At 36.0% G+C, this 12,142-nt stretch overlaps 1 pseudogene; it reads left to right on the top strand.

Moving 5' to 3' along the window:
• Positions 1-8,788: 8,788 nt before the first annotated feature.
• On the top strand, positions 8,789-8,907 carry LOC112470519 (annotated as a pseudogene).
• The last annotated feature ends 3,235 nt before the right edge of the window (positions 8,908-12,142 follow it).

The raw sequence follows: 12,142 nt of genomic DNA, 5'->3' as shown, positions 1-12,142 counted from the left end.
CAGTGTATGAAGTGTGTTGTCAGGTTCAGTCATTTGTTTTTGTCATTATACCTCTCAAATCTGCTCTTTCCATTTCATCTACTAACTACTTTCATCTAAGCCCTCATCACATTGCATCTAAAATTATGATTCTGATCTAATTGGTTTTGAAAAATACTATTCTCTCAAATGGTTTTTTATTCATTTTTCTTATTGCTTTCTATTCATCATCTGAGTTTTTACAGACTCTGCCTCTCCACAACATTTCCAATAACGAAGTCAATACATCATATATTTGGAAAATGATGTCATGTTTTCCTTTCAGTTACTGACATATTTTATCTACAATGCCTCTGATGATTGGAATAAAATTGAAAAAGTGCCACCTGTGGTAGCTGGGGCCAATGTCCCGAGGTCCTGCTAAGAATAAAAGTTAGTGAGGACTAAGCTTTATTGAGTACTTTGTCTGTGCTAGCCATTAGGCTTAGAATTTCACATACATTCACTTGTATTTTTTTATAAGAACTCTATGAGCTAAGTCCTACTTTAATTTCTATTTTACAGATCAGGAAATGAAGATACAGAGAAAATGAGCAACTTATGCAATTCACTAAATACACTCAAACTTTAGCTCAAGATTTGAAGCTTGTTGTCTGTTATAAAAGTTAAAACTCTCATAAGTAGTCAATTGAGCAAAAATTTTCTAAGGTAAATTTCTTATGTCCTTATGAATCCTCAAGACCACTTGGTTAGCTACATAAGGAGAAGTAGGGAAGAGCCTTGGTCTAGAACTGAAAAAATGAGTTCTAATTATAAATCTGTTATGTTACTATGAGCAAGTAGCCATGGGCTTCAATGTCCTTATCTGAGAAATTAGGGCATCAAACCACATTACCTCTAAGGTACTTTTCAGTGATACTTATTCTCCCTTCTTCCAGTGTTTGTTTCCCCCTGCTGCTACTAAATCTATATTAATTCGTGTGTGTGTGTGTGTGTGTGTGTGTGTGAGAGAGAGAGAGAGAGAGAGAGAGAGAGAGAGAGAGAGAGAAAGGAATGTTTATTGTAACAGGAAGCAGAAAGCTGAATTAATAATACATAAAAGTCAATTTGCTCTTTTTCTTGATGGAATGGTAGTGTTATTTAGTTCGTTAAGGGGGTTGAGGACCTGAGCCAACATCTCTGTAATGATCTTGGCCACCAAGTCATGATGCCAAGATGGATGTAGCAGTAAGTATAGGTAAGAGGGAAGCACTTTCTCAGGAATTCTCTGGCAAGCTTTCAGTTAGCACCTTTTTGGCTACAACTAGATTATATGCTTACTCTTAAACCTGGGATTGGGTCCAGCTTTCTTGAAATCAAGGAATTTCTGAACAATTTTGGAACAAAAGTAGTAAGGCAGTAGTTTTTGGAGTAGTCAACCAAACGTATGTCATAATCTACATGCTTACGTACATATCTATAAGAAATATTCCTCCAATACATACATGATAAGGCCACTTCACATTTCAAAGCCCTTCAGTGGTTGCCATTAAAGTCAACTCTTAGAGAAATATTAAACATTTTTTATAATGTAACTCCTTTTTAATTCCCAATTTTATCGGACCATACTCCTTAATAGGTACCTTAGGAACCAAGGAAAACATTTTCCTCAGTTTTCTAAGCATCCCATGTGAATTCCAATCTCCATTCTTTCACTCATCCCATTTGCTTTTCCTGGAATGCTTAACATTCCTATTTATCAAACTCTTAGTTAGCATGTCCTATATGCCAAGCACATGGTAAATACTATAGAAGCTGCACATGTCAATAATAAAAAAAAGGTGGGGTGGTTCCATAGAGTTGTGGTCAGCACATCTGCTTTACATGCAGAAGGTCCTGGATTCAAGCCCCAGTAGAGCCACAGTCCACATCCCGGGTATGCGCTGAGCGGGTGGGGGGAGACACCTCGCCTTCGGAAATCCAGTTTTTAAGGGAAGACAGTAACCACGGGCAGAAGTGGGATTAAAATAATAATAATAATAATAATAATAATAATAAAGTTATTTTCTCCAAATTTCAACAGTCCAGTTGTAGAAATAGGCATATACATAATTAATTATAATTATGTAATTATAATACATAACATTACAGTACAATAAACAGTTTTCTCTAATCTTATCTTATTTCTATGCATATAACTGACTCAGCTCAAGTCCCAACTTATCTGAGAAGTCATTGATCTTCTCAGTTTAGAGTGCTCTCCTTTTCCAACTGTACTTTGTAGTACATTTTTTCTAGAGAATTATGTTCTAGAGAATTATATATAAATACACTTTGCACATATTAAGAATATAAGCTATAAATCTCTTTTAAATTTTATCTTTTCGAAGTACAGAAATTTTATTCCACATTTCTTTATTTCTCTGGGACACATGTTATTCATTCTTTAATTCACTCATTAATTTATGCATTACTCACTTATTTAATTGTTTCTATGAGTAAAACCTCATGCCAGGTATTAGGCAGAGGAGCAGGAAGAAAATTACAATAATAACTAAGATACTGTTCCTTGTCTTAATGACCTTACAATACAGCGGGAAAGGTAAGTCAGACAAATAACCATGATATAAGGCAATCTTTAATAAACACAGAAATAGAAATACAGTCAAGAGGTGCCATTAATGGTGAGCCTTGGTGGGCAAATAGGAGGTTAAAAGATCCAGAGATGGATTAGGGAAGAAACTTATTCAATTCTCTGCCCAAGCCCCCTTTCATACCTGAAACAGAGAGCATGTATTATTTTTCATTTGCACAGAGTCAGAAGTCACAGAAAAGGAACAGGTGTGAATGTTGGATTTGATGGCTGGACATCACAACATTGAGTGAGAGAATCCAAGATGAATTCCATCTCTCAGCAATAGTTGTAAAATCTTCCCTGCATTAAAATATGTCCCCTGTCTATTCTATCTGTTCCTAAAAATACACAATTAGCTCTTCCTTCTTTGCTTCTTTTATTCTGCTGTTAACTCTCCTGCTTTTCTGTATCCTACATTAAATACAATTGCTCTTTTTACATAGTATTCAACTGGGGATCATATTGCTTAATCACTCTGAGCTATGGTCTGAAGTAAAATCTTTTAGGAATTAACATTCACATCATACAGATTATAGCAAGGGAACATCATGTCCCCAACAGTAATGACCAAGAAGCAAAGGGGACTTTTATTCAAAACCTAGGAAAAAATAGTTCATGAGAAGGCAAGTAATTTCAATTAAAAGATCATTAAAGGTCTGAATCCCCAGCAGATACATTGCCTTTATTCTTTGATCTTCTGTGGCTCTGAAAATCTGGCCTAAACCACAGCCCTGTCAGCCACAAGACACAGGGATTTGATAGCTCTCAATTCCATTACGGCTTCTCTCTGATCAATTAGGTGACCTTGAAAGAAACCCACTTTCCAGTGCTTCAGTTTCCTTGCAGACAAAATGAGAATGCTACCAAGTTTCCATAGTTGACCAGAAGCATGAGGGCAAAGCCCTCTAAGGACATAAGGTGCTAAATGAGAAACAAGATGAAATGTGTAATTCAATCGATCATGCACTGACACTGGCTGTGCCCATTTATTATTACTTTTCAATTTCTAAAGTGATGGCAAAATGGAAATTCCACTAATTTTTCAAGAACCTGAATCTTATTTTTATAATCCCAGGCTTTATGTTGCTGATATATTGTAGATATAATTTTTGTGTGCTCCAAAAGGCTTTCTGCTCAGAGGGCACTGCTGTAAGTTGTGGATAATTTATTTTCCCCAGCTATTATATTGTGTAAATTACCATGTTGGCAATATTTTAGCCTTTCACACTTTGAATCAGTGCCCAGAATAATTCTAACAAGATTTTGATTCTCCGGAAGCAACCTCAAGGAAGAAAGCTCTTCAAACTGCCTGCATATTCATTTAAGCATCAGCCGAGAGAAACATCTCTTCCAGGTCAAGTATAAGGAGCACTTGAAGGTTAAGTGATACTTATCTCATCTCCCTGTTGATATCTATATCTTCCTCCGCTGCCAGAAAAAAATCATAAGAAGTTGCCAGCTAAGCACACATTCCCCAGCCTTTTCACCTCAGGATGCAAATTCTAGAATTGGAACCCAATTTAAGGCCTATCAGAAACATCAAAGAATTTGATTCCAGGGATCTAGCCACATAACCAAGCCTATGTTGTATTTTATCATTCAAAGGAGATATTTTGGTTTTCAGCCAGGAAATGCCTTATTTCTTAGTATTAAGAATAATTAAGAAAGGTCAAAAATAAAAATTAGACTGCCAGGTGAGGGCAGATCAGGTGCTACAGAAACATGCCATGGGGAAGGCTCAGTAAGGAGATGGCCTCCACATAACTTTTTCTTTGATGCTGAATAAGAATATAGCCTTATATAATAACAGGAAAAAGAGAAAGCAAAATGCTTCTATTTGGCTTTACCTCCCCATCCTTACCTCTAACCCAGTTTAATGGGAAAACATTTTTTAGAACTCCTTACTGGAACTCAGGGACCCAACGCCACCTCCAACAAAATCTCCAAGCCCAGCTGTAGGGCGGATTAGTAATCTCTCCTTACAACATCTGCTTCAAACCTGACTAGCTGCATGTGCTTGGTAGGTATTCTTTCTTAATATTCTTGATTATAATAATATAGGATATTGTTAGTGCTAACTTCTTAAGGATATTGTGAGAATTCAATGAACAAATGCCTGAGTGCCTTGCCCAGCATAGGACACAATAAAAATGATCAACTGTTACATTTATAAAAAGGTGCTGATTATCACTGATATAACATTAATAATAAAGATAGTCTAATAACACAGAAAAAGAGTTTACAGCTCAATAGAGATGATTTTTTTTCCTCAAGAATCTCCTGCGCCAAGTCAGTATTGATTAAGGGCACTAAAGGAGGTAAGCCTAGCTACAGAGAAATTAATAGGCTTATTTTCCCTCACATGCGCCTCAAAAATACAAATCAACTTTTATTTGTTTTAGCTAAGCTCTCCTTTTATCTCTTCATGCTCCTATCTAAAAATGCAAAAGTAGTTTAAGAAAAGAAGCAAAAGGCCCTTAAAAGTACTTTTAAATTTCTTTCAGTTTTCTAATGACCTTAATAAGCTCCCTAGATACATCTTACAAAGTAAAAAAAAAAAAAACCTCTGAAAATATTAAAGTAATTTTGTTTTCTCCAGTGGCGCGATGCATTCTAGGTGACTGGTAAGATACATCATCATGAATTTTATAAGTGTTCAGTTAACAGTGAAAGGAAAACCACAAGAGAAAACACTTTCTCTTTGATATCTTGTAATATATTTGGATGGAGTTCTGTTGTAAGATTTTTATTGGAGCAATTTTTGAGTTTTCACCTCAAATTCCAGTTGAATGATGACAATTCCGAATGTTCTTCCTCTAACTGCTTGTTAGGCCAAGCAGTTTTTGACACTGTCAGAAACTTTCCAAGATTTTTGGTCAAAGGAATAATTCACTAAATTGAAATTACTGTCACTCTTTTTGCTATCTTTACTCATTTAGTGAGTGTTACTATGAGAAGGGCTCTGCTATAGACACAGAGATTACAAGAAACAAGTGAAATAGCTTGATTTTGCCATTGAAATCATAAACCTCTTCTGAATGGCAAAAGAAACATCAAATTCCTGGACAGAAGAAGCATAAAACCTGAACCACAGATCCATAGTCAGGAACCATATGTAAGATGGAGTGCACCTTGATGGTGATCCACTTCTGTGACCAGTCTTAATATTCCGTTGGCTTTCTGTAGACTAGAGTTCAAGAAGTCTTTGCCCCAAATCATTCACAGGTAGGAATGGCTTTGTATTCCCTGTCTACGCAGGGAATAGTTTAATTCACTAGGACAGCGTTTCTCTAATAGCAGTTCATGGACCACTTGCGGTAGTCTCATCACAGCTGCTTTATTAAAATCCAGACTCTTAGACTCCACTGCTAAAACTCCTTAATCAGAATCCCTGCAATAAGTTCTAAAAATCTGAATTTTTAATAAACTATCCATATTAATTCAAGGAAGGCATATACATGAAATGAGAACAGACTTTATGACCCAGGAATATCAAATCTATACATATTCATTATGTACAGAATAATTTCCAAGGTGATATTGGGAGATTCCAAGAAAAAGAAGTTATGCCCAACTATCCTCAAGCAACATAAAAGTAACTTAATATAAATATCCATGAAATAACAAAACTGCTTAGCCTTGAAAGAAGTGTGAGCAAAGTCATGGTCTTCCTTAAGGAAGTGGCCAGTTGCCTGGTCAGAATTACATCATTGTTCCCTGCTAAAAATGTTTCCTGCTTTGCTTTTAGAGTGAAATTGAAAAACTGTGACTCTGGCCTCCATAGACAAACAGATGGTACATTCCCCCTTAAGTGTCCAGGAATTCATGTTGCCAGCATCCACCAGAGCAGGTATGAAGGTTAGGCTCATTTGGAATGTTAAAACTTTTCAACAAGGAGATGAGGCTACGTACAAAGCATAAAAGCCACACATTATCTGTTCACCCATCTGCAAGACTGCCCCATGTCTCCAGGGTGTAATGCAGAGTCTCACCTTCAGCTTCAAGATCTACTTGATCTGAGACTACAACCTAGTTGGAATGGAGTATAGATAATACAAATCTATCAAAATAGATTCTGTTGCCCCTTAGCAGTCACTCTAATCACTTTCTACGTTGTTCTATGTTAATGAACTAAATAAACATCTCTTAGTGCTATCTTCTAAGAAAAAATTTCAGTCTTTAAATTATGACTAATTCATAATATGACTTCTCGGAGGAGGAAAAAATATAGGAAATTGTGCGTAGCTTCAAATTTAAGCTTTAAATCAGACTATAGCTCATCTCAGCTCACATTAGATGCTTCAGAAAATTTAGTTTGATTTTTTTTCTTGCTTATATTGATGGATATATTATGGAGACAAGAACTGCAAAGGCCATTTGGATTCCAAAAATGATAGAGAATACTTGCCCCCAAATAAGTCAATAATAAAACAATTCTCCAGGCAGGTGTTTTCCAAAGCTCTGATCACTGAGCCCAGAGAAATGAAAAACTAAGATTCCGCCCCCCCCCCCACCGGAACATAGGGAAGTAGTTGAGAGTAATATTTTTGGCTTTTGGATTCTTACAGATGGTGTCAATAATATTTAAGTATGTTTCCAATTTAGCTTTCTGTAACCAACACAGCAGTTAATGCAAGTCTATTCGCCGTGCATTGGTTTTTATATCTATAGATCAAAAAGTAGAAGCCTAAGCTGAGATCCCAGAGAGCCGTGGGAGCTTCAGGGGCAGTGTGACATGCTGAGATGATCGCAGTCTGTCCCTGTCAGAGCAGTTTCCCATTGAGCTAAGCCCCTGTCATCATGTATCATTATCTGTAGGAGATGAGGCAACAATTCTGTAAAAAGGAGATATTTTGAACTATGCCCTGCAAAAACATAAAATATAAAGATGAACATTTTTCAAATAAACATCTCCGACATAAGCAAAAAGTGAATAATAGATTGATTCTGAAATAGATATTGAGAGAAAGAAAAAATAAGAAAGGGCTGGACCCTACTGGGGAGAGCCTTCCTCAGGAAGAACAGGAGGACTGGAGCATTTTCTCCTCACCTCTGAAGAGTGGTTTCCATGACATCCACTGTATCTAGCAGCATATATCCTACCTACAAGGAGATAATCATAAGGATGTTACCTGAAGCTGCTACTAGCACTGCATTTTTCAATTAGCTGCAATAGTAAACAGAGAACATGGTGTGAGACTTAGACTCATAAATATGCCCATAGCTCTTGACACAATGCAAGTCTTGAAATTATTTGAAGGTCCCATTCATGCAAGCACGCTTGCCTTAGTGTCTTTTCAATATCTTCTTGATATTTTATATGATGAAATAAAGACACAAAGGACATATGCCGCTCCCCAAAGCACATCAGTTATCTCAAGTGAAACACTGGTGTTACTGAACTGTGAGCTGTTCTGGTTGGTTACTTCTTTAAAATTATTTCAAGTTGAAAGAACAAATGATAGGCAATTATAGTTATTCATATTTGGACATTTGGCAATGAAAATGAATAAAGTAAGCCTTTAGCATCAGGGAAAACAATTGACAGTATGTATTTCCAAGGAGAAATTTGTCAAATAAATATTAGAATTTTGGAAAATTTGTATCCATACTGAGCTTGATATCTTCCCAATACTTAGACTTTTCCTGATAAGATCTGTAGTATTATTAACCAATATGTTTTTGAATGCCATAAAATGAAATGTGTCAACATTTAGAAGAAATGAGCTATGCATGATACTATAAAATCATGTAAGATGCATGATCCACTTAAACTACAAGATAGACTAGTGGGTCATTATAAAACAAAGAATGAAAAAGTTCATTTTCAGCATTTCAGACTTCATATTTTAATTAGCTTTTAAGAAATTACCACTTGTTGACTTTCAGTATCTTATCAAGGAATAATATATACAATTATCTAAAAGACATTAAAATATTCCTTCTTTCCAAATATATATCTGTATGAGACCAAATTTTCTTCATATACTTTATGTAACTACCAGATAGTAATAGACCGAATGCAGAAGTAAATATGAGAATGCAGTTGTCTTCTATTAAGCCAGTCATTAAAAGAATTTGAGAAATACAAAATATGTCATTCTTCTCACTACTTTTTTCTTTAGAAAACATAGTTATATTCATAAAAATATGGTATTTAACCAATACTTTATTATTACTTTAAAATAGATAATAGTCTACGGCCATGCCACCCTGAACGAGCCCAATCCCGTCTGACCTCGGAAGCTAAGCAGGGTCGGGCCTGGTTAGTACCTGGATGGGAGACCACCTAAGAAGATCAGGTGCTATTGGCATAAAAAATAAAAAATAAGGGATTGTAAACTGACAAGGTCCTTGCAATCTGTGAGGTCAACTAAGGGTTGCCTTGCCTAAAAATAAATAAAATAAAATAGATAATAAAGGAATATTTTGGAATTCTTTTTAGTTTTAATTTCTAATATGGTAACTACCAATAGATATAACTACGACCTAAGAAGATCAGGTGCTATTGGCATAAAAAATAAAAAATAAGGGATTGTAAACTGACAAGGTCCTTGCAATCTGTGAGGTCAACTAAGGGTTGCCTTGCCTAAAAATAAATAAAATAAAATAGATAATAAAGGAATATTTTGGAATTCTTTTTAGTTTTAATTTCTAATATGGTAACTACCAATAGATATAACTACGTTGAAAAAAAAAAAAAAGAAATCCCTTATAGTCCTCAAAAATTTTTAAGAGGTCCTAAAATCAAACAAGGGGGAAGGAGGGAGACAGACAGGAGGAAAAAAATTAAATCGATTCTTCAATTAAAAAATGAATGAATGAATGAATGAATAAGTGAATGAATAAATAAATAAATAAATAGATAAATAAATAAATAAAACAATGTGAGAACTACTGCTCTCAGTAAAGGGAGAATCAGTGGATCTATTTTTTATTGCAAGGAACTCAAGAAGAAGAGGAGAGGACAGTTACCAGCATAGTGAAGGGCAATGCAAAGAGCATAAGAGACACTCCTGGTTTATATCCTCTAATCATATAAATGTGAAAGAGTTAGACCACCTTTTAGTGATCCAAAGCACAACAAAAGCTTGGAGATATAGAGGAGGAAAACTTTTTTTCTTTCTCCTTTCTTGGTTCTTTTGCTGACCTAATAATTAAATTGACATAAGACAGATTAACAGAGAAAAAAAGCAAATTTAATTTCGTATATAAGGGAGCTCATAGAAGTTTGTAGATTCAGAGAAGTGATCAAAGCAGGTAGCTTTTATACCATTTAGACTAAATAAATAAATAAATAAATAAATAAATAAATAAATAAATTTGTGAAGAATTGACAAGATAGAGGAGTTTGAGCTTGCGATAGTAAATTAGTGAAGAAGAAACAAGGTCTGTTTATATAGCCTTCGGTGGCTCTGAATTCCCCATCTCTGGTGATACGGATGCCTTCTACCCATCAGGTGCAGGAGGGCACCTTTCACGTGGGAGATTTATTTCCTGCTTTCTGAGGGACAAAGGAGGTCAGGATGTCTTTCTTGTACCTGTTGTTTTTTAAATAACTTTAATTTAAAATAATCAGTCTGCCAAAGTGGCATGTTTGGGGGCAACCTTGTCTGAATCCCATCAGAGGTCAAGTCATTGCGGGGGAAGGGGTGCATGGGGAATACTCTACAGAACTATAGGGTGAGAACTCTTCCTCTTAGAAAATAAAATCCACCACCTTTGACAGGAACTAAAGAAGACGGCAATGATTTCTGGGGTAAGAAATAGAGAGGGTCGTCAAAGCAGGGGTGACGAAGGCCAGAAACAGTCATGTAAGCTGTTGAGAAAAAAGGGCCATTTTAAAGAATGGGAAGAAAAAGGAAGAGAAGATAAAACACAAGCATTTGGTGGGGGCACTACGTGTAGAATACAAGCCCCACTCTTCTCATGTACCATCTTATTTAACTTAAAGGGCAAGATCAAAAGGTAGGTATTGTTATCACAGATGCAATAAATTAAACATCTTTCTTCCAAAAAATCTTCTTCATAAATTCTCCCCAGGATTCCTGAAGATGTATAAAGACATCGTACTACTTAAACTTCTCTGAACTCCTAGCACAGAGTTGAGAATTAAATGGAATAATGTCTGTAAAGTATTTAAATGGTTAGTCATGTTTGTTTGTTTGTTTGTTTTTTAATATATAGCTGTTTGTGAAAATGCTTTTATATTTTTCCTTTGATATTTTTATATGTTAAGTGGCATGATTATACTTTCAAATCATGAGTCTACTTGAGGATATACACAGAGAACCCTTAATTTTCAAAAGCCATAGTGAACAAAACAACAAAATGTACAAAATGCAGACCAAAATGAAGTATGCCACAGGAGAACAGCACAAATATGAACCCCTCTAATAAAGAATCATTTCTGCAGCTTTAAACTTCTAAGCATCCACTTTTTGTAATTCATGGTTTGGTCTAAATAAGATAGATTCTTGAGTGTCCTATATTAAGATCTTTGAGCTGTTGCATGCGTAAACCAGTGATTTATAATTAATTAATTTAAATATAAATTGTCCTTCCTATCTGAAGGTCCTAATAACGTAGAGGGGAGACAAGAGAACTAAATATTAAAACAAAATATGGATCAGGCAGAAACCACACTCAAAGGCCTTTTGTCTGAGGCTCCTCCAGCTTGGTTTCCCCTTCTTCCCCTTTCTGCTGGGATTGCGAACAAACCATTTGCCCATACTGTGAAGAGAATACGAGAAAACAGAGTCTTTAAGTGGAACCCTATACAAAATAAAATCATTCATTCTCTATGGCTAAAACCATGGGTAATCTATGGATCAAAGGCTGGGAATTGCCAGCAAGCCTTTCACGCTATATATTCTCACCTTTTTCTCACCGCATATTCTTATCCTCTCTCATTGTATGCCCATAGGAAAGGAAAATGTGTAAACAAAGTCTTTAATCCGTAATTCACAGCAACTAAAGAATGATATATAATCTGAATTCCCCCAAACACTCAGGTTCTTCTCAGTGTCTTTCTCTCAGTCCCACTCAGTGTCTTTACTCTGTTTCTCTCACTGCCCCCTTCTTTTTCCATTGTTTCTGTCCTTCTGAGTCTCTCTTAGGCTCTCTCACTCTCAGCCTCTGAGAGGAGCCCATGCTCTGTCTATGCAGTTACCCTTTCTCTAACAAACTTTCTTTCTGACTCTGACTTTGGCGAACATTTAAATTCTTTCTTGCACCCAGCCAAGAACCCTTTTCTCTCTCGGTGCAGGGTTTGAATTCTCTCTCCACGCCCCAACTCGAAGAATTTTTCCTGTCCTGCATCTCTAATAGCCCACCACCCCTACACTTGGATCTAGGATTGTTTTAGCAGTAGGAAGATAGATTATCATGAAGTTACCTGCTTCTCCTCTGTAGTGCTGATTGCCAACAGGAGAACTAAGTGAGCTGGTTGCTAGTGTAAAATGGTGTGCCCTCTGGCTATGGAACGAAGTTTACCTAAATGGTCAATTCAGGGATGAAATCTGCAAATGAGTCCTGACTTAGTAGTGA

This window comes from Pteropus alecto, unplaced genomic scaffold (assembly GCF_000325575.1).
Source record: "Pteropus alecto unplaced genomic scaffold, ASM32557v1 scaffold3, whole genome shotgun sequence".
NCBI lineage: Eukaryota > Metazoa > Chordata > Mammalia > Chiroptera > Pteropodidae > Pteropus > Pteropus alecto.
The sequence above is the reverse complement of the archived record's forward strand: the minus strand, read 5'-3'. Positions and strand labels throughout refer to the sequence as shown.